Raw genomic sequence first — 22,757 nt, forward strand, 5'->3', positions numbered from 1 at the left:
ATTACACAGTGTTCTCTCTGGAAGACTGTGCAAGTAATTTCTCTCTACTCTTAGTACTGGAAATATCTAGGCTTCTCCTGAGCAAGTACCTACTCTGTATTTCCTAGAAAAATCAACTATATAATCTCTTTTCTCTGTTTTCACTGGCTGCCATGTAGCTTAGAGCCAAACGTCAAACTTGCTATTGGTAAGTCTATAAATTCATGACCTATGCTGTGTGCACTCATTGTACTGTTCTATCCCAACTTTCCCTTTGCTTTGCTTTTTACCTATTTTAATTTACTTTATCTGCTGGTAACGTACATATCTTAGTGAAACACCTTAAATCCTTTTTGAGAAAGGCAGGTTGTAAATACATGCAAATATTATTTTTCTTTGCATTCAAACTACATCACACTTCGATCTTCCTTGGTCAGCAGAAGGACCCCAATCATTACTTTATAGCAGAAATGCCCTTCTTTATTGGCACATTTCATCCAAAGAGGACAGAAAGGATAAGGTTTGAAGGGCATGGTGTGCTTTCTACTCCCTAATATCCATTCTTGAGCCCAAAGGCTGTGGTGAAAAGAAACATTGGCACATGAGGAAGAGTGGTGTAATGGCTAAGTATATGGGCCCTGGTATCAGAACTGGTTCATATCCACGTTTTGCTATCCACAGGCAAGTGACCTTGGCCAAGTCCCTTAACTTCTCTGTGCTTCAGCTTCCTCATCTGTAAAAGAGGGCTAAAATAGTACCTATTCGTATAGTTATTGTGAACATTAAATAAAGGTAGACAAATGTTTATTGTCTTTGATAGGTGCTAATGGCCAATAAGTGGGACAAGAGAGCTAGAGAATTAGAAAGTGAGTCTTCTGAATTTTGGTAAGCCCAATAGGTTATTCTTAATGTAACTTATGAAGGGCAACGAAAAAGCAATTAAAAAAAATAGAGATTACATTTTCCATAATTCGTATGTATCATACTCTTTTACCTTTCACAAGGCTAAAGTGTAAATTTTTATTTGAATTTCCACATGTTCTTTTCAGCATTAGAATTACAGGGCAAGAGGAATCTTAAGTCCGTTGGCACAGGTCAAGTTAGTAACTCCACTCAAACTGTGATTTAAAGACTGTCACAGAAGGAAGAGAACTTGCATTCTCCCTGAGAAAACTAATGTAGGAAATACATTTTCTCTTTCAAGAATTTTTTTTTATGCAATGAGATGTTCTTATAAAATATTTGTTAAGCTTTTACTTGTCCAGCCTTAGAAAAATATGAACACATAAATGTATTTGAATGCATCAAATTAATTCAGAACATCTTTCAATAAACTATTGAGCTGATGAAAGATAGGATATGTGATAAACACCCTGCCCTCAAGAAGGTTACAATCTGGTAATGTAGATAGACATGTAACTGAATATGGCATGCCAAAATATGCAGACCCACACACACATACAGTTGCAATACTGTGAAATCATTACCAACATAGAGTTTCATAGAATATCATTGAGAACAACTGATTCAGTCAGTGAGAACAAAAGAGGCAAAAGAAGAAGGAAGGGAGAGAAGGAAAGGGAGTGAGAGAAATAGAGAGAGAGGGAGGGTGGGAGGGAGAGAGAGGGGAAGAGAGAGGGAAACGTAACGTGGACGATGGCATTACAGAGATGATTGGTAATAGAGGTCTTGAAAGATGAGAAGGTATTTGCTGGTGTTAGCATGTGGGATGGGGGTGGGGGGGCAGTGGGAGAATTCCAGGTTGGGGAATAGAATGTGTAAGGGAACTAAAGCTTTCTAGGAAGTGATGGGCATGGCCCAGAATAGCAGTTGAAAAGGGGATAAGTTCTGACTGCCTGCAGGGAGCAGAAAACCAGTGGAGAGTTTTCAGCATTGGGATAAACATGATCAGATTTGCATTTTAGAAAAACAGCAATGCAGAACATGTTTTGAAAGAGAGTGAGTGTGTAGGAAGGAGAACAGTTGTTAGAGGGAAAGGGGAGGTGAAATATCTCCATTAGGGACTGTTTCTCATCTCTGACTTCAGCCTGACTAGCATACTATAGTTCCAGCTTCTTCCAGCTGACTCCTTTTCCTGTCTTTATCTCTCTAGCTCAGGGAAGGTCATGGCTTCTTGCTGTTACTAATATCTAGATTGCTTTGTTGTCCACTTCCATCAGCTATATGCTTAATTTCTTAGAATAAATTCCCTTGGGGCCTGCGCTGTGGTGCAGCCGTTAAGTTCTCACGTTCTGCTTCTCGGCTGCCAGGGGTTCGCCGGTTCGGATCCTGGGTGCGGACGTGGCACTGCTTGGCACGCCATGCTGTGGTAGGCGTCCCACATATAAAATAGAGGAAGATGGGCACGATGTTAGCTCAGGGCCAGGCTTCCTCAGCAAGAAGAGGAGGGCTGGCAGTAGTTAGCTCAGGGCTACTCTTCCTCAAAAAAAAAAAAAAAAAAGAATAAATTCCCTCTACTTTAAGTACTCAGAGTTGTTTCCGCTTCCCAGTTAGACCCTGACTGATACACCCTAGCGGTAATGTAGGGGAGAGATGTTGAGAGTCCTAACAAAAGAAGAGACAGTGCGCATGCAGAGGAAAGAGCTAATTTAGAAGACAGAATTACAGAATTTGGTGACAGGTATGGATGTGGGCATGGGGGGAGGGAAGAATCAGCCATTCTGACCCTTGTGGCTGGCCTGCTTAACAGAAGAGATGTTGTTTAAAGAAACAGGCAATGTGGGGAGAGCAGAGGATTGGGGAAGACCTACGGTGACCATCAGACAGTCACTCAGATGTGCCTGGAAAGCAGGTGGATGAAGGAATCTGGGGCTTGAGTTTCATGTTAAAATTTATGAGCAAATAGCAGGAGTTTAACAATATTTAAAGTTTTGGAAGCAAGATTCCGAGGGAAAGGACATAGAATGAGAAGAGGCCAAGGACAGAACTTCATGGAAGCCTAATAGAAAGGGGAAAAGTGGACAAAGAGGAAAACTATGGAGAATAGTGTGTCAGAAAAGCCAAGACTTTCAATAAAGGTTAATATTCAGAAAATACTAGGTTGGGTTCGTGATATGTGACTACTAAAAGGTCATTAGTAATTGATCAATTAAGCGTAGATGCAGTTTCTTTATTTCTCTCTTCAAAATAACATTTGATATATTGCTGTTCTCTTATTACAATGATGAGATTAAGGACAAGAGAGATAGAATTAGTTTTCCAATTTTACCCAACTCGTATATGGTGCAGGTAGGATTTGAACTCACTTTTGACTAATTTCCAAAGCCTATGGTGCCTGTAAATGATTTTCAATTTCAGGGTAGCAAATCTATACGGAGTTATATAGGTAATAAGAAACCACTTAGAGTTCTGAACAAGGCAATACATGATCAATACTGTGTTTAAGAAGAATGATCTATTCTAATCTATTATTCTAATAATCTATTTAGCGGAGATTAGAAAAAAGATAGAGTTGAGAAAAAGGAAGGGAAGTTATGAGACCACTGAGCAAGGAGTATTGAGAGCCTGGCTTAGGGTGTAGGGTTGTCAGATTTAGAAAAACAACAAAACCAGGCTGCTTAATTGAATATGAACTTTTGAATTTTTGGTATAAGTATGTCCCATACAATTTTTGGCCATATTTATATTGTAAAAATTTATTTACCTGAAATTCATATTTAACTGGTATTCTGGATTTTACCTGGCAACCTACAACACTGCAGTAAAGTTCTTATGCTAACTGGAGTGAGTGTAGACTTCACAGGTTGAGGGCACCAAGATTGCCCTTGCTTCAGGTGCCAACTTCAAATTCGAGGGTCCTCAGGCTATCTGCACTTTGAATCAACTGGCTGCAAATTTGGGGGTTCCCACAAGCCACTCGGGTTGATAATTCACTAGTACAATTCACAGAACTCAGGAAAGCACTATACTTATGATTATAGCATTATTATAAAGAATACAAATCAATACCCACCAAATGAAGACACATGTAAGGCAAGGTGTGGGAAGATCTGCAAAATAGAGCTTCCATGTCCTCTTCCTGTGGAATCAGAACGCATCGCCCTCCTGGCACATTGATGTGTTCACTAACCAGGAAGCTCACTGGAGCCTTGTGTCCAGAGTTTTTATTGGGGTTTCATTGCATAGGCACGGTTGATTGAATTATTGACCCTGTGAGTGGACTCAATCTTCAGCCCCTATCCGTTCCCCTGAGATCAGGGGCCCACTCTGAATAATAAAGACACTCTATTATACAATGCAACCCTAGTGTGGTCATGGTAATGCAATGGAGAGATAGATGAGAAGGAATTATACTAGAGAGGAGTCTAAATTAATGCTGGTTTTTAAATCCCGGGATATTGGAAATATGGAAGGAAGTACAGATTGGAATGGGAGAGGGAGAGTAGATAATTAATTCTAGACGGCTAGACTGAAGATACTGATAGAATGTCATGGTGTAAATTCAAGATAGAAGTACAGAAAGGTATATCTGGAGTTTAGAAGAATTGCCAGGATTACACATTGGGTGTCAATTCTCCTTAGCATGAATGTGGTTGTTCTAACTCTGAAGTGTATAATATTGCTGCGGGAAAAAGTGTTAGGAAAAAAGCAAAAGCTCAAGTGTTATAGGAGGGAAAATGGAAGCCACAAACAAAATATAAATATGTCAGCACATTCTAAATTTTCACTTTTTATAGGTTAAATTAGTATGGCTTGGCTTTTTCCATATGATATCATCTTAGTTGTTTCTTACAATGGTATTAATTTCAAAGCTTTTATACATTTATTCTATAATTTATTTCTACCTAGTTTTTGAATGTTTAATATTTTGATGATACTCATTTACTTTTATTTCTAAACACTGACTGGATTTTTGCCCAAATTTTTATAAATTCAAAGTACTCAATGAATTGTCAAAATATTAGGATAAAAAGCTTAAATGGATTTTGACCAATTTTCTGAAGTACCTTGTAAATAAGGTGTAAAGTCTATGAATTTTGGTATTTTTAACATTTTAAAATTAACACATTTTGCTTCAGCTTGGCTTTGAAGTTAACCCAATCTTTACTTAAAGACAGAAAGGTTATTAACGTGGAATTAAAGACAATGCTTTTATTTATTCATTTTAAACTTATTCTTTAATTACAAAATGGCTTACAACTAATAATGGTAAATTAAAGTAATTATAGTTTTCTAATGACTGAATTGTAAATAATTGCAGTATTTCTACATAGTACCATAAAGACCACTGATAAAGCCACATTATAGCACATGTCCCATTCCTGATGCAACATGTTAACATTTCACAAAAACTAAGTGCCTTGTTTAGTGGCACTGAGTGGATTCTGACTCCTAGTGACCCTGTGTACAGCAGAGTGGAACCCTTTTTGCTGGTCTCTTTGTGCCATCCTCTCACCTTCTGACGCTCTATCAGACAATGCTCCACTGCCATTCATAGCATTTTCATGGACAGTTTTTTCAGAAGTGGGTGGCCAGGTCCTTCTTTCTAGTTTGTCGTAGTCTGGAAGCTCTGCTGAAACCTGTCCACCATGGTAGTGTGGTTCCTTGACCAGGAAACAAACCCAGGCAGTGGTGGTGAGAGCACCAAATCTTAACCACTGGCTTTAAGTGAGTACTTTGTGCCAAAATTGTGGTTCTGAATATTGTGGAACATACGAAAATGAATAATGTATGGTCTGATAGAGTGAATACTTATAAAAATGCTAACATTTGTGTTTACTCATTGTAATTTTGGTTGAAGACTACTTTGCAGTAATCTCACAAGCAGCACTTTTATCTGCTGCATAATTAATAACACAAATTAGAAAGAGGATCAGTAGGGATGTTTTTGAAACATGCAGACAAGCAAATTGTTTCACCCCTTTGAACTTCAATCTTTAATCTATAAATGAGAGATTGGACTGACTTTTCTGGTCCTGTTTTTGCAATTCTTGTTACTGTTTGTAGTGTCAAATACTAGGGTTATTACCTTAAAGCCAAATTCTGTTTTAAGCCTTACCACTGGAAATCACTAATGGGTAAGGTTGCTTCTTCATCCAGCATGTGGTGTAAAGGCAGGGCCTAAGAAATAAGGGACCTGGTTTCTAGTACTATTTCTGTGAAAAAAGTCACCATCCTTCAGTATTCTCATCTGTAAAATGAAGAGATTTCATTTATAAATCTTATGGCTTCTTCCAATTTTAATGTCTATGATAAAAAAAAAAACTTATAATAACCAGGTTAAGACCAATCTAATGTAAAGTCTTACTTATAGAATATTTTGAAAAAATATTTTTATTCCTTTCAAACTGTATAGTTAGAAGTGTGGCTGGCATAGAAGGCAGACTAATAAAAAGAACTGAGGTCTATACTATTATGAAGAGATGATATTATTTAAAGTTTCAACTGTGAAATATGTCACTAAAATGGGTAAATCTCCAGTTTTCAAGGATATTTACAAGTAATTTTGTTCTCTTAAATGGAATTAAAGATGCTCATATAGTATCTGTGCAACTATAGGTAAATTATCTTTGGGTATGATGCAAAGACAAAATTTCAGCCAGAGCATTTTTAATGTTATAACAAATCAGCCGCTTGGTCTTTTGTCAAGGTAAGTTGGTAGTGGTATAGTTATTGTGGACAGTCCCTGGTGGAAGAAATTCATTTTGTGCGAGGAAAATTTGGTTAGATATTTTTCACTGCCTATGTTTACTTGCTTGAGATTTTGGATGTTGATTTACAAACGATTAATTAAAAGTGCCAGTGTGCTGGTGAAAGTTAGAATAATTAACTTTTACAAGTAAAAGTTAATTAAGAATTAATAATTAAAAGTGTCTTCGGTTTATGTGAGAATTCTCCCCATTCCTAACTCTAATTTGGGAAGTTGTCAATTTGAAGATGGCAATTTTAGAAAATTAGACCCAAAGTGCTTCTGATGGCTGGTTGCATATTGAGATGCTCCAGCAATGTGGGGAATTTTGGTCAGAGCACAGCAAACTGGAGCATCTCCAGGAGCTATGTGCTGCCTTTGTTTAGAGGAAGATGTTTCCTGCAATGTTTCTCTTTATTGACATGCTAACTCTATGGAAACATGTTGCTTTGCTCTTGTGTTGTTTATTTCATTAGAGAATATGCTACTCTTTAGTTCAGTTTCAAAGGGAGTGATTCTTTCAATAGTACCTGGAAATTGAGAGTCTTAACATGTTGTTCAAAGTTCCATATAGAGCACTATACAGAATTTAATTCAGGTGTTTTATATTCTCAGGAAGCTGAGTAGGTGTGATGTTTCAGACAATAGTTTTAAACTAAAAGGTTGTCTCTTCTGGGATGCAGGTCATTCTGCTCTTTTGTAAAAGCGGGTAAATCCCAAAGTGAAGTGGGCACAGACGTCTCCGAGTGTGGGCTCTGGCCACAGAATTCCCATTAGCATTAGCTTGGCGCTGCTTCTTGTCTCGCAGACAGCGGAGAACATGCCTTTTCCACCCTTGAGGCAATGAAATAAATTAAAGGGTGCGGCATTCAATGAGTTGAATTTTGAGTAGTATTTCTCATGCCTCCAACGTTTTAAAATCAGTTTATTCTTATGAGGCAGCATTTGGAATCATGAAACAAGGGACTCCTCTGTTTGTGCCAGGATGCAGCTTCTTTTGATTTTCTGGAATCGTGTGTGTGTCAAACAATCTTTTCTGGTCCTTTTCCCATTGTGGTCTCTGGGTAGTGTCTGTGACTAGAACTTTGTAATTCAGTATAAATCACAAATACACGAGCACTGTGGAAGGTAAGACACCTTTAGTTTGTTTCTACTGGGTCTGGTCCAGGCTATTACAGTCTCTACATATCTCCATGACACAGAAGCAAGAGTTTTTGCAAAGAGGGTCCCCAGGGCCCAACCAAATCCATCCTCTGTAGAAGCTGCCGGCTCCGTCCATGTTCGTTACGTTTGTGCTTCCTCCAGTTCTGCGCTTTCTCTCAGTATGTTCTGAAGAGACTGGAGAGCATTCCTGTAATCTCAAATGGAAGTTTATTTTTGTTTTCATGGAACAAAGGTTTATCTTTAGTGTTACCATGTGTCCCCTCTAATTAGAAATCCTTTTCTCATATTCGCATAAATAAGAAGGGGATCATTTAATTCTTAGTGCATTTGAACACTGATAACTCCAGAGATGGTGGCATCCACATTTTATCTAATTCTCTTTAACCACAAAAAATGTAGACTCTCACCCACCAACTAGAGAGCAAGAGCTGAAGGCTCTGGAACTCTTAAAGGGAGTCTTCTAGCAGAGCCACTTGCTCTTTCTCCGTGTATGATGTTTTATTTCAAGACATCAAAATAAGTATGCTTTCTGATATTGATCTGTCTATTTTTCCCATATGCAGTGGTTTGATTGTTATTATCTTTCCAAAAGCATGTAATGATGATTGGTAAAGGTATTTCAAACATAACGTATTGACAAATTTTGAACACTTAGGCTCCATCAGGCACCGTTCTAAGTTCATTACATAATTGAACACATGTAACTTATAACTGCTGTGAGATATTATCCCAGTTTTATAGATGGGAAGTGGAGACTCAGAATTTCTGAGGCTCGCTCCAAGTCAGACAGCTCATCAGGGCTAGAGCCAAGGTTTAAATGGAAGAGTGTCTCCCAACTACTCTTCTCAATTTTAGTCTGTAACCAATTAATTACAGTATTTGCCTAGTGATACCTCATGTTAGGACTTCTGAGACTAGTGCTTTAAAGTGCCTAGTATTCTTTTTTTTTTCTTTTTTCTTGTTTTTAGCTCCGTACATTCAAGTGTTTAAGCTTGTGACTTTTTATTACGTGTCCATCATTGTTGTATAATTCTACGTTATTTTTTAGGTGTCCAAAAAGACTACATTCTGCCTTTTTACATAGCCTTCCTACTCATGCTCCCTTTCTCTCAGAACCAGCATGCGTCAGGTAAAGCTCGTCCACTATAGAAACAAAGAAAGAGGGAAAGAGATAGGGGTGTGGGGAGAAGAGAGGGAGAGGGAAGACTTACATAGTGTTTTCCTTAGATATGGTTGAATATACAAACATTGATTATATGAATGCTTTTCCATTGTGCCTGTGGAAGAGTTTTTCTAGGTTCTGTCAAGAATGTTAGCATTTCACGTTTGGTAGAATGTGAGTACCCTCTGTTCTCTCGTCTGGTGGGAGTGAACACTCTGTGCATGTTCAATCTGAGTCCTTGAAACGAGGAAGAGTTAGATTCATACTTCAAACGTATTTCTGCAGTGAGATTTCCAGGCTGCATTTTGGTATGGAAATGAAGAACAGGCTAAGGGCTCTTTGAAGGCAAGAAACATTCAATGTGGAAAAGACCCATCTTAGATAAAAGAAATGAGGAATGCACATTGGCTCTGACATCAGGAAAAGACATTCTTCATCTGCTGATTTGAGGAGGGCATAAATATCTTCAGTTAATATGTATTCATCATGCTGATTTTTTGTGTTGCGTTTCAAGGACAATGAGGAAGGTTCCTGACAATATTCACTTGCATTAGAACAGCCTTTTAGGGGTCTAACAAAATGCAGATACTGCTGGTCAAGAAAATAAAGCTAATAAAAGATAATTATTGTGTTTCAATGGCTGTAGGAATATTGAACTTGTTCATATCATATTAAAAAAAAGTCCCTGTGTTAAGTAATTTTAGTATTAATTATGCAGTTTTTAAGTGTTGCCAGTAACATTATAGCAAGGTAGTTTTCAATTGAAATTCTGATTAAATGGTAAATGTTGGTGTTAATTACACATTACTTAAGAAATAACACAAATGAAACCCCTAATAATATCATTTTGTCTTGATTTGAGCTCAGAAAAAACACCCCCCCAACCAATTACTCAGACCACCAATTCCATCATCTGCTCTACTTTTGCCGTTCATTGGTCATATTTTTCTCATACTCTTGTTCCATCTCCTCTATCATATCTTATCTCTCTCGGCTCCTCCTATTTACCAGCATAGCAATTATAATTGTCAGATATTGATGTCATAGTAAAGGTAATGTATCAAAATCAAAAAGTTACTACATAAAAGAGAACCGCTTTAATCTGATTTGATGTATCAGGTTTTATAGTTATATGACTTAAGTAATATAACCTTATCTATAAATACCTAATAAATATTCTGGAACCCACAAGGATGAAAAAACAAGTTCATTACCTTAAGGCAAAGCAGTTTTGCTGTACTGCTTTTGTCGACCACTGATGAAAGTAATTTATACTAAGAAGTATATTTGTTTATGATCACTATTTTAATGCTATACTATAAGATTATGATACTTTGTACTTTGTTTTTTATGATTGTTGTTTCATGTTAAAAGCTGTCTTTAAAATGATAGTATTTCATGGAGCTACAGAGGACTTTTTGCTCTTAGAGGTATGTGAAATGGCCAACATTTGGTCACCTGCGGTTCTGTTCCATGAGAGTAAAGACTTTGTCTAACCACTACCTTTTATTAAATTTTTGTTAAAATTTTATATTAAACATTTTAAAAAATTTTATATTAAAATTTTATTATTAAATTATTAAAATTTTCTGTAGTTTGTTGTGCCGTATAAGAGACTTATACTTGTGATTTGTGATAGATCAACACAACAAACTGTGAGCTTAGGCATTCTCTTTTCTTTTCTCAGAAGAGCTGGTTTCCTCTACCTTTTCCCACTCCCTAGGAAAGAAGAAGTCAGATATGAGTGTGTATAGACTGTGGAAGAACCAAGTGTACGAGCTGTGTTTACCTAGAGTACCTTTGAGTCATAATAAGAAGATTAATCAGCTATATCACATCCTCATGGGTCACAAGTATGATTTGGTAACATATAAGGGAAACTTTAGGTGTAACTCCAAAAAATTTCTGCTGGTCAGATTATATATTTCTTAATTTTTTTAAATTGGTAACCAGGCAAGAAAAATAAACAGCAAAATACAGAACACAAAGTCCATTCAAAAGAGCTCATGAAATTTACTCAGAGCTTTCATTCCCTCAAAATGATTAGGCTCAGTTCTGGCAAACTTACTTATTTGGTTTTCTAATCTAAAGCTGATGAGAGCTAACCATATAAGGATCATATTGTTGAAGTGTTTTCATTTTATATATATTGAACGTTTCCCTGTGTCATAAGCGTTCTTCCAAAAGAGTTTTTTAAAGATTACATAGCACTACGTGATATGGGTTAATAACATTTGAAACCAAACTGTCTTGGCGTTTAGATTGTTTCTAAAACTTCTCTCTTAGAAGAAACGTTGTGATGAGCTTTTCTGAACACTGATCTTTGTCGTCTTCTCCAATTATTTCCAAGGATAAAGCCATGACGTTGAATTAATGACTCTGAGTTTGAACAGTTTTAAAGCTTTTGAAACGTATTGCCAAATAGCCCTAATCCTTATTTTTTAATGACTAAATAGTGTTTAATTTTGAATACATATATAATTAATGATAGTTAATGTTTTTGAGAGTTCATTGTCAAGTACTATTATAAGACCATCACACTTGTTAACTTATTTCATCTTAAAGATGATGATATGTGGTAGGACTATTGTCGTTCCTATATTACAGATGAGAAAAAGGAGGCACAGGAAAATACAGTGACTCACTCGAGGTCAAACAAGTCATAGTGGTGGAGGCAGGATTTGAACCCAACACTCTAGGTTAATAGCTAACATTTACTAATATTCAATAATAGATAAATAGTTTTAGTGAACTCCCGAGTTAAGAGATAAAATACGTTGTTTGACTCTCTTAAGAGTTCTATGCTGTGTGTACACTTATCCTCTTAATTTTGCAGATAAAAAACAAAAAACAAAAACCACTGGAACTTTGGTTAGGTAACTTGCGCAAGTCACATAATTAGTAATTGGTAAAGCAGGTTTTAAATTAAGGTTAGTAGGGTTATGTGTCTCCAGTGCCCAAACTCTAAATCTCTACACTTTTAAACCATTTGGAACGTTTAAATTCTTATGATTTGTTAGTATTAAAAATAGCATTTAAAGGAACATGTTTTGGATTGTTTAATTAGTAAAGATTCCTTGGCATGGAGATCCCATGTCAAAGCTTAGGAATAATCTTAGATCTGTACGTGCATCACTGGCAAATTACTCTGCAGGCGTGTGGCATCACTTTGTGTAAGAGAACCCGTTTCTCCGGATCCTTTACAATAAAGAATGTACAGAGAGAGAGGGTGAGGAGACAGCAGATGGGCAGTGCAGCCCTCTGTGCGGAGGGCACCTTTGAGCTCACCCGCCCGATGGATGAGCTAAATCAGAAGCGGTGGAGTGTTCCAGGCAGAGGAAAGAACAAGTACAGAGACTCCAAACTGGGAATCAGCTTTGACTTTTGAAAGAATTAAAAGAAGGCTGATGTGCCAAGATCCAGGGAGGGAGGGAGGAGTTTGAGTTTGTGTCAAAGAACTTAGTAGGGCCAACTTCCAACTGGCCCTTCTGCAGGATTGTGTGGGCCATGATATAGATTTTGGATTTCATCCTAAGTACTGATGGAAGACATAAAAGCCGAGGAGTAACACGATGTAATGATTTATATCCCCGACAAGAAATAGACTGTAGGAGAGGTTGGAATGGGTTCCTGGAGATTAGAAGGTGGCCATTGCCTTAGCCCTGGTGAAAGATCAAGGAGCTTGAAGTAGGGAAATGGAAGTGGAGATAGTGCAAAGCAGTCAGGTTGGGTTATGTTTTGAAGGTGGAGCTTTAAAGACTTGGTGATACTTTTGATGCGTGAGGGAGGGAAAGAGAGGAATCAATTATGACTCCTCACTTTGGGGCTTGAGAAAACTATGTTCATTTTATGGTTTAATTGTTGTTGTCCCCATTAGACATAACCTCCATGAAGGCCAGGACCTTCTCCTTTATTCCCTGTACATGTCCAATGCCTAGCATAAAGCCTGGCAAGCCACAGAGGAAGGGCCAGAAAATTATTATTATTATTATTATTACTGAATACTTTAATAATTATTACAAAACATTCACATGTTATCTAAATTATTTCCTGAATATATTTCCCCTTAGGTTGTATTTTTATGTTTATTTTGTTGATATTTTGACATACAAAAGCTCTAAATATATTTAGATTTGTGTTGCATTTTCTTTTTATTTTTTTATGAAGACTTAGTCCATTTATTTATTGCTTTGTGATTTTTTTTATTGTGTCTAAAATATCATTCCCCATCCCAAGGTTCGATTAATAACCAATTCAGCTTATTATGGTCATTCGCTGTGTTTAATTCTTGAAAAATCAACCTGAAATTTATCTTTAAATTATGTAAGATAAGGGCCTAAATTGACTTTTGTTTCTCAATTGCTAAGTAGTTACTTCAACTTAATTAATCCTTCCTTTCTTTTAAAACATGTCTTTATTGAATTCTTACCAATAATAATTTATTGTTAAATGTTTGTTTTGGTACCACCATCATGGTGGTAGATGGTATTTTTATTGTTCTGATCTTTTTCTCATGTTTGGACTCTGTGCACTGCTGGTGTAGATTTGGGTTGGACTATAATAATTTATTTGCAATTCTTAACCATTTATTGCTTCAGATGTTCAGCGATGCACTTCAGTATGGTAGCCAATAGCCACATATGGATATTTAAATATAAATTTATATTAATTAGTATTAAATAAAATTTAGTATTCTGTTTCTTAGTCACATTAACCCTATTTCAAGTGCTCAGAACAAGCCACATGGGTGGGTGGCTACTGTATCGGACAGTGCAGAATTATGAAACATTTCCATCAAAACAGAAAGTTCTATGAGACATTGCTGCTCCAGAGTCATTTTTCTCAAATTCCTAAAAATTTTCCAAGGATTTTAAAAATAGGATACCGTGATATATTTAAACTACTTTGGGAATTATTGGCATTTTTATAATATTTGATTTCTACTTCTGGGACTATGTGATGTATCCACATTTGTAAAATGTTATTTTTTCTCGTTGAATTTTGTGATTTTGTTTTCAGTGTCATAGATATTTTTGGATGAGATTAATCCTAGGAGTTCTTAATTTTTGAAATTATTTAATATATGTTTTTAATTCTTTCTTCAACCATTTTTTCATTTTAGTTATTGTACTTTAATTTTTTAAAAGTTAGTAAGCTTTTTAAAGAAAAATCTTGCATTTTACTCTATTTTTAAGTTTATTAGTATAATGATCTGCTCGATTAAAAAAATACGTTTTATTGTTTTTTTCTCTTCAAATTTTATTTACTTGTGTTCACCCTTTTTTCTAATAAATTCCCAAAGGTTTTTAGTTTTGTAAGAAAAGTAAAACTTAAATTTTTAAGGAAGTATCAGTTTTTATTCAGTCTCCCTTCACTTTTCATAAAGAATCTGTGGGCCTGTGTGCTCTGAGACATTTTGATGCTCTGAGATGATTTTCTGTCTTCTACTATGACCTTCCATCCGAATTTCGTCTTTTGCCTTCAGGGTATCTTATGTGCTTCACTGTGGAGTTCTTCCTGGTTATTTTGCTGCCTCTCCTAGGTACTCTGAAGTCAGAAAACTAGTAATAGAGGAGGATAGTATTTGAACACAAAATGACCAAAACCACATCACTTTTAAAAAGTTCTTTTTAAGAAAAATTCTAAGTTATTTTCACATTATGTATCATTTCTAATTGTACTGTTTTGTAATAAAATTTAGTTTTTGAAACTATTTGAATCTTTTGTCAGGTTTGTAAATATTTTATGAATTCTTGTAAAGATTTGTTCTTTGTTTATAGGAAACAGAATGATATCTAACGTCTAATTTTGTGCATGTAGGCTCTGTTTTGTTAATTACATCATTCAAATTTTCTATATTCTTACTTTTTGATTCCTCAATGAATGGCATTGTGATAATTGTTTGTTAATATTTTCCACTCGATGTAATTGACTTTTTAAATCAATATCCCATAACCATAATTTACTAATTCCTTAAATCTTGTGTGATACTGATAGTGTCAACATTCCCATATTTTCCTTTATGTTGACTGATAAATTTTTGCCTGTGTTTTCATGTGGAAACGTCTTTAACATTTTAAAAAGTTTAATGAAAAAATAAGCTTTTGTTTTTTATTCCAGTTTTAGACTTCTTCCAGTTATCTGTCCTGTTAGATTGCATTCTGGTTTTGCTTTCCTAGTGATTATATTCTAACTTTGTCTTGTTAAATATATTGTTGTTGCTTTGTTTTTAATATCTTTAAACATATGGAAGATAGAAGTCCTACTAAATTTTATCTTAAAGTATTACCCAGTTTGTTTTTAAAAATCTATTTTTATCTAATTATCAAAACCAAAATAATTTTTTATTGATATCATAATAGTTTATAACATGGTGTCATTTCAGTTGTACATTATTACTTGTCGGTCACCATATGTATGTGCCCCTTTACCCCTTATGGCCACCTCCCAACCCCCTTCTCTGGTAACCACTAATCTGTTCTCTTTGTCCATGTATTTATCTTCTGCATATGAGTGAAATCATACGGTGTCTGTCTTTCTCTGTCTGGCTTATCTCACTTAACATAATACCCTCAAGTTCCATCCATGTTATTGTAAATGGGACGATTTTGTCTTTTTGTATGATTGGTATATATACCGTATCTTCTTTATCCAGTCATCAGTTGATGGGCACCTGGGTTGCTTCCGTGTCTTGGCTGTTGTGAATGATGCTGCAGTGAACATAGCGGTGCATAAGTCTCTTTGAATTGTGGATTTCAAGTTCTTTGGATAAATACCCAGTAGTAGGATAGCTGGATCGTATGGTATTTTGATTTTTAACTGTTTGAGAAATCTCCATACTGTTTTCCATAGTGGCTGCACCTGTTTGTATTCCCAGCAGCAGTGTATGAGGTTTCCCTTTTCTCCACATCCTCTCCAACATTTGTTGTTTTTTGTCTTGGTAGTTATAACCATTCTAATAGAAAACCAAAATAACCCTCTTTTAGAGAGGAATAAAAATTGGATTTTTTGACTTCTTTTCACCCCCACTTCCCTATTTGCTGTCAAGTTAATTTATGTTTGCTAATCTTGTTAAAATTTAATTCCTCTTTTAATATATATTTTCTGATATTCCACTTTATTACTATAGTTCAAACAAGCATTCAGACTCATTAGAATCAAATTTTTTTGGTTTGTAATTGACATTTTTAAAAAGTATCTTTTTATCGTTAGTAAGTTTCAGGGTTCCCTGCAAATTATTTTTAAGCACAGTTTTGAAAGTCTTAATGGTTAATAATTCATCTCCCTCAACCTGGGAGAGCATCTTTTAATAACATCTGCTGAAATGATGTCTTATGTTGTAGTTTCTGAGGCCCAGCAGATCTGAGACTGTTTTGGTCAACATCACATATAAATTTTGGAGTTAAGTGAATAGAATGTTCTTTCACAGCTTTTACCCGTAAGGTTGTGCTAACTTCGCCTTCTGCTTTTGGCCATTTACTTTTTCTTTTTAGGACTCTATTCAGTAGAGGAAAATCTTTGGGGAGAGAAAGATGGACTTGGGGGTAAAAAGATGATTCTTTACTTTGTCTCTTTGAACATATAACAAGGATGAACTTGATAATGATTTTGGTTATTTTCCTTAATCTTTTAATATAGGGGCTTTCTTCAGGTCTATAAATTTAATATGTATAAATTCTTAATATTGTACATATTGTCAATTCATCGTTTCCTCAGTTTACTTAATTTAGGATTATCTATTATTAGGTTGCAGTTCAATAACCAATTTTTTCTGGACCATCAAGTGTGCTTTGTATTGCATATCATTTGCTTCTTAGTCTGGTTATTGTGATTTTATTTTAACAGTATTTTCTGGTTATATATTTAGCTTATTTGAAAATATGCTTTAAAAATCTTACTGAACACATGTAGCATATTTTTAAGAAATATAGAGGCTGACTTGGTGGCATAGTGGTTAAGTTCTCACGTTCCCTGTGGGTGGCCCGGGGTTTGCTGGTTTGGATCCCAGGCCCAGATCTAGCACTGATTGTCAAGTTCTTTGGTGACAGGCATGCCATGTATAAAATAGAAAATATAAAATGGGCACGGATGTTAGCTCAGGTCCAATCTTCCTTAGCAAGAAGAGGAAGATTGGTGGTAGATGTTAGCTCAGGGCTAATCTTCCTAAAAAATATGTCTCTCTCTCTCTCTCTCTCTATATATATATATAATTGCATTTTATAAAGTAAATATATTTCTGAGGAGACAGGGAAAGCTTTCCTTTCTTAGTTATTAGCATATTGTTTGTCTTCTGTTCCAAATTCCTTCCCCATCTCTAGCCCCCAACTCCTAGGGGCCCGTAATTTATATTTTTTAATATACTGCAATAACAGGGATAGCCAGGCTGTAAAGCAGAGGATCCACACACTTTAGGATTTCTGTCAGGTCCCTCAGCTTTGTCCTGCTTGTTGGTTCTTTCTCCTTCTCAGAGGGGAAGATGGCAAAGCCAGGACTAGATAGAGTGGAGTGTCTTGCGTGGTTCCTGGCCAGGGGCAGAGAGATACTCAGTTCACAGTGTTTTCTCCTTATCGGTGGGAGTTTCTTGTGAGATTTGTCATCTCCGTGGCGTTGCAAAGGGACCAAGATTGTGATAAATGTGGAAGGCTAGTCATTCCAAGGGACTTTTGTAGTTATTGAGAAAATGATTTGATCATAGGCCCTAGGTTCTTACTATGAATAATAGAAAATACACAGCCCAGAGAAGAGATGTAAATGATTTAGGAAACTGAAGAATAAGCAGGTTCTTTCCACCATCAAGAATATGCTCTTTCTTGTTCCTCGTGCACTATCGTTGCTTCAGCCAGTTTCCTGGGGATTTCAAAGGAGTGGCTTTGTGTCTTCATTCACTCAAACGTATTCTTAGAAGTGCACGTCTATGTTGTAGAAAATAGATTTTATTATCTAACCTTAAATATTTTAGAAAGTTTTTTATCCAAGCAGATTAATTCCTTATTTTTCCTCTTTGTTTTAAATTTATTTAAGCTTTCATAGTTGAGTTAGTGATTTGTTACTTTTTTTTGATACCTTATTTCTTGATGATCCTAGATGCACAAGATGTTACTTACTATATCTTGCATATAACTTCAAGAGAGGTTGCTTTTAAAATTTTTAACTCAGTGCGGTACGAATCTGAATTTTTGAGAGTCTGTAAAATTTTCAGTAGCTGTGTAGGGAATCTTGGCGGATTTCTTGAGAACATTTTAGATGCTCAACTCATGAACGGCTCATAAAAAGATGAGATCTACCCGACCCTGTCCCCCTTGCATCCCTCATTGTAACTCTTCATAGGAGGCCACATATTGTAAGAACAGAAACAAAAGCAAAGAAAGGTACTGATTTCCACAACCTAATTTAGGACTGCCTCATTTGTGTTACACTGAAATCTCCAGAGAGCCCTGGGAAGCATGATGGAATGGAATTCCCCCACAATTTCTCCATGAGCCAAATCTCCATATAGTACATGAATAATCCTCAACTGTAATGAATAAAATAAATGGCCAAACTGACATGTCTCTTCACATGTGGAAGGAGGGCTCGTAGAAAATGATGCTACAGCATTAACCAGTCAAGTTTTCTATTAGTACATACACCATAGCCCCCAGTATAGGATAGGGTGTTCTTCAGCAAAGTAGAACTAAAATATAGAGGAAGAAAATGACCTCGTGGGTTTACTGGTGAGAGATAGTGGTCCACTCTTATCTTGGCCCCGACACTGTTGTAGGAATGTCATAACTTATATCTGCTTCACTTTCCCCTTTCCACAGGTTTGGAACACAGATCAGTTTGTCCCAATGTGTGGTCTGTATTAGAATGACTTGAGCTGCAGGATTAAAATAGTGATTCCTGGGTTTTATCTTAGAGCTGCAGAATATTTCGGATTGGGGCTTAAAAGTCAGCATTTTTATCAAACCTTCACTGTGAATCGCATTCACACTAAAGTTGATGGCCATTAAGATAGAGCCTAGAGGGTAGGACTGAGGACAAAGAGGAGAATGGCAGGACCAATGGTAGGCACCATGACTTTTTTCTGGGAATGCAGAGGGAATCAGAGTATGTTTTTACAAACTTTTTCCATACTCCTCTGATACTTGAGACAATTGTTAGCCTGATTCCAAGATAGAATACTGGAATGGGGAAGATGGTGCTGAGTGACAGGTGAATACTTCCTTCTTTTTTGTTGTCAGAAAGCATAGGGTAATAACAGCTAAAGGGAGAATCAGATTGAATGCTTTCGTTAACAGTGAATTACGTCCATTAATTGATTTAATTTCTTGCATTTACTGGTAGGATTTACTTGTTTATATTTTTCCAAGCCAGGAGTAAAACACTTCAGGTATATAAAAGCAGGGAGTGGGAGGCTGGTAGAATGAGTCTCTAAACAATGGCAGGAAAATAATATCTGAACTAAGAAAAAATTGTCAACGTATAAAAACCATCCACATATTTTGCTTCATGCTGTTTGCATTATACTGGTTCTAAGTAGGAATTGCCTGATAGAAAAACCAAATAACGAAGACCAATAACAAAAACAAACCAAAAGCAAACTAAAAAACATTAATTCATATTTAAGGCAAACCTTTATTTGAAAACAAGAAAACATTTATTCCTAGATTAGTCAAGTTAGATGTATTTTCTGTTTGTGAGACTTAGAAACCATGGATTTAAGAGGGCAAATTCCCCTGTACTTGTTGCCAGTGCACTGAATATTAGATAAGTCCTGATAAAATCTGATATTCTGGGATTTTTTTCTTTGGAAGGAAAGGATGTACATTCTTTGGTTCAAGTGAGAGAGGGTGATTGGGGTTGAATAGCTATTGGTGACAAACTTTCTAGGTTTTAATTAAGTATAACTACAGTATAATCAATATTGAAATAAGAATTTTATAACTTACCACCTTCAATAGGGTTAGTAAATGCATTTTGACTCTTAGAGTTTAACAGAAAAGAATGAAATTCTACTTAATTGGGAAAGAAGCCACCATGCCCGATTTTCACCTATGGTGCCATATAGACGCTGATGCCAGAAGTGCATAGGAGTGTGTCTCGTGGAGGCTGGCACAGGGTTTACGATGTGAATCTTGGAATGCTGCCAGCTGCTGGAGGAAAGTGCCTTTATGTGAGCGCTTCACCTTTTGGCTTACCCTATAACTTCTGGCTGTAAAGGTGCTTGCTTTTATTCCATTGTAGGCTTTGTTGCCAAAGACAGAGGATATTTTCTTTTTAAGAGAGCCCTTAGATGCTTCCTCCAGGTTGCGACTGCTGGAGCGGTGTGGATAAGCTAGCTTTGTTATCACTGGCACCCTACCTGCTCTCCTAATTCTTCTGAGAGTAAGTGTTCTTAAAAATATAGCTATATCGAGTGCCTCTGTGTCTTTAGACCCTCTTTTAATGTGCTAGTATAAAGTAAAAGTCGTTTTGAAGATGTGTTTTATGGGGAAGTGCTTTCTCGGGCCTCTTGAGATGTTCACAAGTACGGAACTGAGGTACCTTTATGGTGGTTTAATGACAACATAGAACACTTGTTATAAAGTGCCCTTTTGATATGTATCCCCGGGCACGTCACAATTAGAGTGGAGTGAACACGTTGATTTTGTTTTTACCTCCACTCACAAAGCCCCCTTCGTCTTGTTAGGGTTTTGCAACGATAGATCTGTAGGGCTTTGTTTTTTTTTTTCATTTCTCAAAGATGAAAGAGATCTGCCAGAATGGAAATTTGGAAAATTACACATACACCTGTGAAATTGGGCAAATTGTTATAAAGTTTGCATTCCAACCAAAATGCGGAATACACAACAATGCTTTGTTTTGTGTGAGGAAATTTTTCTGGCTGTGCAAAGAATATGTGTACAGGACCGTACAGGCTTAGAGAGAATAGTCATCATTATTTACTGTGTCAAACCCAAATGGAGGGCCAAGTTGGCAGCATTCCAGGAGCAGGAGGCCACACCTATTTGTGAAAAATGGAACAGATTTCTGTAGTTGCCCTCACCTTGACTATTTGGTTCAAGGTGGTAGTGCTAGGACATGTAGTTTTGTGAGCTGTGTATGTGGGTTAACGGTGAAGTTGGCCACGAATCTGCTCCGTAATCCCACAGACCCACTTGGTTTGTGCACCAACCTGATTATAATAAAGGGTTGGAGCGAGGGATGGAGGGATGATGAGGGGCAGAATGTGTGTGAGCTAGCTGGGACCTCCCGCTTCACACTGATTGCCACTGATTGATTAGCCAGCTCTGGCTGGCTGGGCAGAGTACCCTTCCTCTGATCTCGTGAAACGCGGCTCGCGAAAGAGGAGGATGAGGGGAACGCTGTGCTGTTTGAAGCTCTTGGTCTTCAGGAGACTGAAACAGCAGACCGTAATTTTTAAAAATTGAGATGCTCTTCTATTTGTATAAAGACTTTCTGTCTGTACTGTAGCCAGACACGTGTGAGGGGTTGTTTAGTAAAACAACTCCCTGGTAAGTTGTTTGCATTATCCAGGACTCTGGGAAGGGTACGGAAAAGTACCATTTGGGATCAGCCTGAAGTGGCTACAGTCTATTCCGTGCCATCGCAGAATTATCTGAAACAATGGTTTGAGCACTTGCTGGACTCTCTGGCATTATTTGGGAGAATGATTAACCAGTGCTAAGTAAGTAGTTAACCTAACCTACCACTTAACAGACAACATTGAGTTGCCCAGGTGAAAAGTAGTTAGATCACAGACCATTAGCTGCAGTACACAAGGTGTCTGTCCGTAATTGAGGCATGGGGCCTATATTAGTTGCAAAATATTGTACTCTTTCTATTAAATAACACTAACAAATATAATTTATACTGTTACAAAATAACTTCTGTATAGCATTTATATTCCTGCACATTTGTTCTCAAACTTGAGGGTTTGTCGTCAGAATCACCTTCAGGGTTTGTTAAAACATAGATTGATGGGCCCCACCCTCAGAGTTTCTGAAATCAGTAGATCTAGGGCAGAGTCTGATAATAAACATACTTTCTAACAAGTTCTCAGGTGACGGCTAGTGCTGCTGGTCCAGGAGCAACACTTGGAGAATTGCCGTTTGTTCACAGGCTACTTGTAATCAGCCAAGAAAGTCAGGAATCGTTTTGAAAGCAGTTATTTCACAAAATGTTTTTTTTCCCCCAGAAGATTCAATCAATAATTAATTACACATTCAGAGAATCACTTTAATAAAGCAGGGTCAGAAAGGCTGTTATTAAAGTGAACAATTAAAAAAAAGGAAATTGATCTATTTGATGAGTTGGGTGTTAGATTCAAATTTTATTAGTTAAGAAGAAGAGGAAGAAAAGAGCAAGCCAGCCCTGGTGGTCTAGTGGTTAAGATTTGGCACTCTCACTGCCACGGCCTGGGTTGTTTCTTGGTCAGGGAACTACACCACCCGTTTGTCAGTTGTCAGACTGTGGTGGCTGCGTGTTGCTGTGATGCTGAAAGCTATGCCACTGGTATTTCGAATACTAGCAGGGACACCCATGGTGGACAGGTTTCAGCAGAGCTTCCAGACTAGAGAGACTGGCAAGAAGGACCTGGCCACCCACTTCCCAAAAAATTGGCCATGAAAACCCTATGAATAGCAGCGGAGCGTTGTTTGATATAGGGCTGAAAGATGAGAGGATGGCGCAAAGACCAGGTGGGGTTCTGCTCTGCTGTACAAGAGGTCACTAGGAGGCGGAATCTGCTTGATGGCACCAACAACAAGAAGAAGAAAAATGTTTATGTATACGTGATGAAAACCTGATGCAAATATTTTT

General features: G+C 36.8%; 1 protein-coding gene across 4 annotated transcripts in view; it reads left to right on the forward strand.

The window, feature by feature from the left end:
* The window catches only part of ZFPM2 (zinc finger protein, FOG family member 2), a 438,154-nt gene that overhangs the window by 58,937 nt on the left and 356,460 nt on the right, over window positions 1-22,757 (forward strand). The window lies entirely within an intron of this gene.

This window comes from Equus asinus, chromosome 12 (genome assembly GCF_041296235.1).
Source record: "Equus asinus isolate D_3611 breed Donkey chromosome 12, EquAss-T2T_v2, whole genome shotgun sequence".
In the NCBI taxonomy this organism is placed as follows: Eukaryota; Metazoa; Chordata; class Mammalia; order Perissodactyla; family Equidae; genus Equus; species Equus asinus.